Here is a 6,205-nt window from a genome sequence, read left to right as displayed (position 1 = left end):
ATATATTGCTATTGAAATAACTGAATAATTTTGAAAAAGGTCATGGCATTCCTTTTTTAAGTTTTTTTGAATTCCAAACATTTTTTAATTTGCTTGGAAAAACCTTTATTAAGACCTGAGACATTAGGATTAAATGAACAAGAGCTTTTTAGATTAAAGCCTGTTTTTGAAAATGCTGCCAAGATTTTAGATTAAACATTATAAATATCAATAATATTTATGTGAACCTGAGTAGTGCTCAGAAAAACAATATTAGTTAGGGTCTTTCATATTGCAGGGATATAGATGACTGCACATTTATTGTAAGGATACACAGAGAAGAAAAAGAACTCAGCAAACTGACTCAGCTGCTATAAAACCAGACCACATGAAGAAGTGTAAAAATAGCTCCTTGTTGTTCAGGATACAACAGAGGTTTTAAAGTCCAAATAGAAGCTCTAATAAAATAGTAGCCTTGTTAACCTGCTCAATCTAGTGGTGTCCTTGTTTCAAGTATCTGTTGTCTCTGTCATAGTAACTGCCATTTTTAAGAGTCATGCTTGAGTTCTCGTCTTCACTCACATGCCACAACAAAACCATTCACGAATCCTGTCTGCTTAGCTTCAAAATGTATCTTGAGTCCAACCACTTCTCATGATCTCCACAGCTAATATCCTACTCTATGCCACCATCATCTTTCTTCTGGACTACTGTAATCCCCTCCTAATCCATCTTCCTGTTTCACTCTTTCTCCCTCAGTCAGTTTTCCACACAGCAGCCCAAGTCATCTCGTTAAAGTGCATTTCATATCATGTTCCTTCCTCCAATGACTTTCCAACACATTTTAAATAAAACAAAAGTTCTTTAATAAGGTGTGTAAGGGCCTATATAATTTGATCCCTGGATACTCCCCAATCTCATTAGCTACCGTTTCCTCCCTCCCTCCCTCCCACTGCTCCAGCAGCATTGACTTTTTGCTGCTCCTCAAAAATGACAAGCATGCTCCTGCTTCAACATGCGCTCTTGTCTGCCTAGAAGTTCTGCTCCCTAGAATCATCATGGATCTCTCCTTCATTCACCTATGTCTCTATTCAAATACCTCCTAAGACAGTCTGTATAGAGAATGGAAAAAGGGAGCTGGAAAATGCTGAGGATGGAATAAAAAGGCAAACAAGGCCTTCCTTTGAATTAGCTGGAACAGCCTGGCCTAAGTGAACAGAGCTTTATTTGCTGGGACCAGAGGGGCCAATAGCTGGAAGCCCTTCAAGAGTTGGAACCCAGAGCAAAAGAACACAGACAGCCAAGAAGGCTTGTGGAGCACCAGACATGGCAATGGATTAAAGCAGACCCACCAACCACCAAGAGCCCAGGCAAATTCAAGCCCTACAGTTCTTCCTGTTATCCACATAATAAATAACAACCAAAAAAAAAGTATTAATAAAAAGATATAAAGGAAAAAAAAACCTCCTAAGAAAGGCCTTCCCTGACCACCCAAACTAAAAAAGGACTTTATTCCCTTCTCTGACTTATTTTTCTTCCTGGATTTATCACTACCTAAAATAGTATTATGCAATTATTCTTTATTTATTTACTGCCAGTCTCCCCAGAAAGAATGTAGTAAGCCCATGAAGGTCAGCACTTAGAACAGAGTCTGGCATACACATCATATTTGTTTAATGTTTGCTCTTGTAACTCTGTGTCTCTCTGTCTGCCTTTCTCTCTACTGAATCTGCTTCTGTTTGTCTTAAGTTCAAAACTCCTGAGAGAGACTCTCCTTGCATGAGTTTATCACCATTCATTAATGAGTGTCTATTCAGGTGAGGTCACCCAACAGAAGCCAGATGTATGCTTTGGCTACAGCTCCAATCCCTGGCCCAATCTCTTAAGGCACCAGCGTTGGTACCCGAGTTACATGGTGTAAAACATGAAGACTTATAGTCAAGGAATCACCTGCAGCCATTTTCCTCAGATAAAGTTTGTTCCTCTCTAACATAACTTGCTCTTTATTTCCTTCACTGCTTCTCTTCCCATTAAAGACCACAAATGCTCATACCACCTACCTAAGGTAACCAACAGGGTCAGGCCTCCTAAGGAATTCCTTTCTTACAGCCACCAAAACATGCATGCTAGTTCAGTCTCCCTCTGACCCAACCCTTAACCCACCCTCATCATTTCTCCTCAGTTGATGGAGGAAATTTAATAATGTATAAATCCATGTGCAATAGTGTGTTGGAGGGAATTTGATCACATTTTTCAGAATTTTTTTTCATTTTAACATGGAATCCTATAGAAAGCAATGCCTTAACCCAAGAGCAAGAACCTCTAACAGTCAATTTTAGGCAATTACGATGATGATCACAGAGATAATGAATTGGAGCAGAATGGCCTTCCTAAAATCCTTAAAATGGCATTGTCCCTAAAATGGCATTTTTAGGTATCTATTATAGTGCCTATTTATGAAATTACTCCTACTGTGTGCAACTCTCATTCATCCCACATTTGTTCAAGGCACCACACAGTGATCTTAGTTGAAAAATATGTTGCCTACAGGAGAGTGGGATTTCTTTTCAGCAGACAGCTATCCTTACCAATATTTTGTTATTAGGTTTTTCTGGGAATACATACATGACTGAGACATGTTTTCTCAGCAGGAATCAGCGTGGATTACTCAGACTTTTTTACTATGGAGCACTTGTTCGTAGGCTCACTATAGGCAGTACAGGTGTTTCCTACGGAATCACTGCCAGTTTAGTTAAGAAAAGTTGCGTTTTCTTCTGCACTCTACCCAACTTGCTCCACAAACTGTTTTACATTCTTTAGATCATAGTTGTCTCAAGAAATATTTACTAAAAGAGAAGAATACTATGCTTAGGTATGTACTATTTATACAGATCTATACAGAACAGGTACAAACACTTCCTGAGACATCCATAAATCTCCATTTCATCCATTCATTTTGTTAATATGATCAAAATATGTTTTATTTCATAAATGGGTCAACCATTCCTTATTTTGTTAGAAAGATATTATCTGTTCTTTATAAAATTATTTGAAAATGTTCATATTCACCAGCTTTAAAACCATCTCTTTATTCAGTTTTAGTGTGCCCTACAATATAGCCACAATACATTACCATCTGCACTAAATGCCATCCTCCCACTCTGCCTTGTTATTCTTACACCTAGTCCTCTCTGTAACCCTGACACCTCCTACACTATCTATCCAAACTTCGTAATTGTAAAAAGGAAATGATCATTTCATCTCACCACCATCATTTTCAGCAATTTTCCTCAACCTGGTGATGTGGCCTTTAATTCCAGCCAGCTGACTGCATAAAGACTTTTCTTCTCATGACATCAGTGGGATGACATTGATAAGCTCTGTACCTCTGCTCCACCAAATAAATTATTGTTATATTTTCCTGTGACTCAGACATATCAAACACATATACAACATTCTAATATCCTCATATTCAGACTTTTTCATACCTCCACTGCAGTTTTATCTTATCCTACCATGACATTCCAAAAATTAAATATCTAAGCCACTTAACTCAATGGAGAAACATTATGCTAATTAAGCAATGTGTGAGTTCGAACTGTACTAATCAATTAGGTGAACAAAAGGCAAAATCTGCTTTGGGATCATAGACTATACTTCAGTGGTAGGTAACAGGTCCACTGTTTCATCAATATCAGAGGAGATAACCAAGGTATATGAATTACTGATTGTTATGAAACCATTATTTGAAAAGCAATTCATTCACAGACATATCCTATTGACACTGGTTAGTAGTATCAACTCCATGTGCTCAGGACAATATATTACATGCATATAATTGCTATGTAATATTAATTATATAAGCATAATTAATTTGTTCCTATCCATAGATACTTATATTTAAGGTGATGAGACAGATCTAGTTCCATAGAATTGATCTACAGCCTAGCCTAGTGGAAACACCTCTAGACTGGGACTTATGAGACCCAACCTAGTTCCTGACTATTATTTTAGTCCCAGACAGGAACAATTTAAACCAGATTTGTATCAAGGGGTTAAAAAGGCAGGAAAGGTAAAGAATTCTCTAAAATTCTTCTGTTTGGGGTACAAATCAACTATGTCTGAAGTAGAAGAGAAAAGAAACATTAAACAGCCCTCAGAGTCCTAAATGAAGTGACTTAGAAAATAAGCAGTTTGCCAAGGAGTTAGCAGTCAGTGTTAATAAAGGGAACCATATAGGAATATTTCCCCTCATATTTACATACCACCAAGAGAAAAGAGGGATTCTCCACACTTCCCCATCAACCACCATTCAGCTCTGTGGTGTACTAGGAGAGCTCTGGTGAGGTGACAGGGTGTCTAATGGGGGCAGGAGCAAAGCCAAACAGGAGGCTGAGGTACATGGCAAGACACAGTAGGTTTCTATTTTAAGAACAAATGTAAAACATCATCTGGAAAGTCTGTAGGATTCTGATGTCATTCATAAGGTGGAAACAAAAATTTTGGTCATTACTCCTAATCTCATCCTTGGAGACAGTCAGGTTACAATAATGAAAATGGTTACTGTTTATTCAGTGCCTACACTGCAATATTCTTGACTCTTACATAACAACAACAAAAAAAAAACTGTAAGGTATATATCATTATCCTGTTTTATATGAAAAAAATCTAAGGCTGAGATAACCTGTTCCTGATGAACAAATTAGTGGAAGAGTTGGAATTCAAATGGAGAGCTGCTTAACAACGAAGTTGATGATTTTCCTACCATATTATGTTTCCACTCCATGCAAAAGAAAAAAGATGAGAGAAATCATGATATGCTTAAGAATCTTTAAGTAGTTCAACATAGGTGGAGCACAAGGTGAATATGGTGAAACAGTTAGAGATGAAACAAAAAAAAGAGAAAGGAAAAAGAAAGAAAATGACTGAAATTGCATCACTGAATTTTTCTCTCCCAAGACCTAAAAGTATAAGAGGAAAGAAAGTAAAAAGAACAACAACAACAAATTCATCAATTACAAAATAAGGAAAGGAGCATAACAGGTTAGAAAAAAAATAGAAAACTGACAACTCAAAAAAAAGAAACAGAATATTCCAGAGAAGAGCAGAAAATACAGCACAGAAGACCCCTAATTCTATGAATTCTCAATGATACCTCCATATCTGTAAAGAATCAAACTGAATGGATTTTCTTATATTTTCTTCTTCTGACCATGGAATAGTGGAAATGGCTACAGCTATGGGGAAGAAATAGGAAAGTGAACAATAGACTTACTCTCACTGACAAAAGTAAAGTCTCCAGGGCTACAGAATAAACTGGGAAATAAGCCAAGTCCAGAGAGTGGGCCCCATGGCTATGAGATACACACCCCAATTATGTGGGCAAAGCACAGTATAAAGAACTTGAGAGAACCTCATTAGAGGGAGCAGAGTCCAGGTATTCTAATAAAGACTGCATTGTGTCTCAGCTGGACTCTCCCACACCCCCCACCAATCCCTTCAGGCAAAAAATCCAGGCTTCGAACTGGGAGCCTGAAAGAAAAATAAGTTCAGTAACTGTAGAAAGAGAGTCAAAAAGTCACCCACCTATCAGAGTAAACAAAATATCTAGACAGATAACATAATCATGAATCCATGCATTACTGAATATGCCAAGAAATGCTAGAGATAATCATCATGAATGCAGATGTAGAAAAGAAAGAGATTAAAGAAATTAGAGAGAAGATGCTAGATGTGAAAGACAAAGACCATCCAACATAAGGTTAATGATGTCTCTGATAGAGAGAATCCAGCAAATATAACACATGATATAAGCAAAGATAAAATTAAAAAGTATTTCCCTAAAATTAAAAAGAAAAGCTAATTCTGGAATTGAAAAAGTACACCATGTTCCAGGAAATTTTTATTCAGATTGCTCAAAAGCAAGACTTATCCTACTTAGGCTACTGAACATAAAGAATAAGGAAAGAATTCCTCGGTTACCAGGCAGAAAAAGCAAATCACCTACAAGGAAGGAAAATATCAAACCAACTTCAGACTTCTTCACAGCAGTCTACAAAGTTCTAAGGAAAGGTTAACCATATTAACCAAGAATATTACATCCAGATGTGACAGATACCTTGGATTGGCTTGTTCAACATTTGCTCTAACACCTTTCTAGAATGCCTTCCTACATAGCAAAGGCCAGAAAGCTAAAAGTCATATTACCCAGATTCTCTTGCAGCTA

Source organism: Choloepus didactylus, chromosome 9 (genome assembly GCF_015220235.1).
Source record: "Choloepus didactylus isolate mChoDid1 chromosome 9, mChoDid1.pri, whole genome shotgun sequence".
Taxonomy (NCBI): domain Eukaryota; kingdom Metazoa; phylum Chordata; class Mammalia; order Pilosa; family Megalonychidae; genus Choloepus; species Choloepus didactylus.
This window is presented reverse-complemented; position numbering follows the sequence as displayed.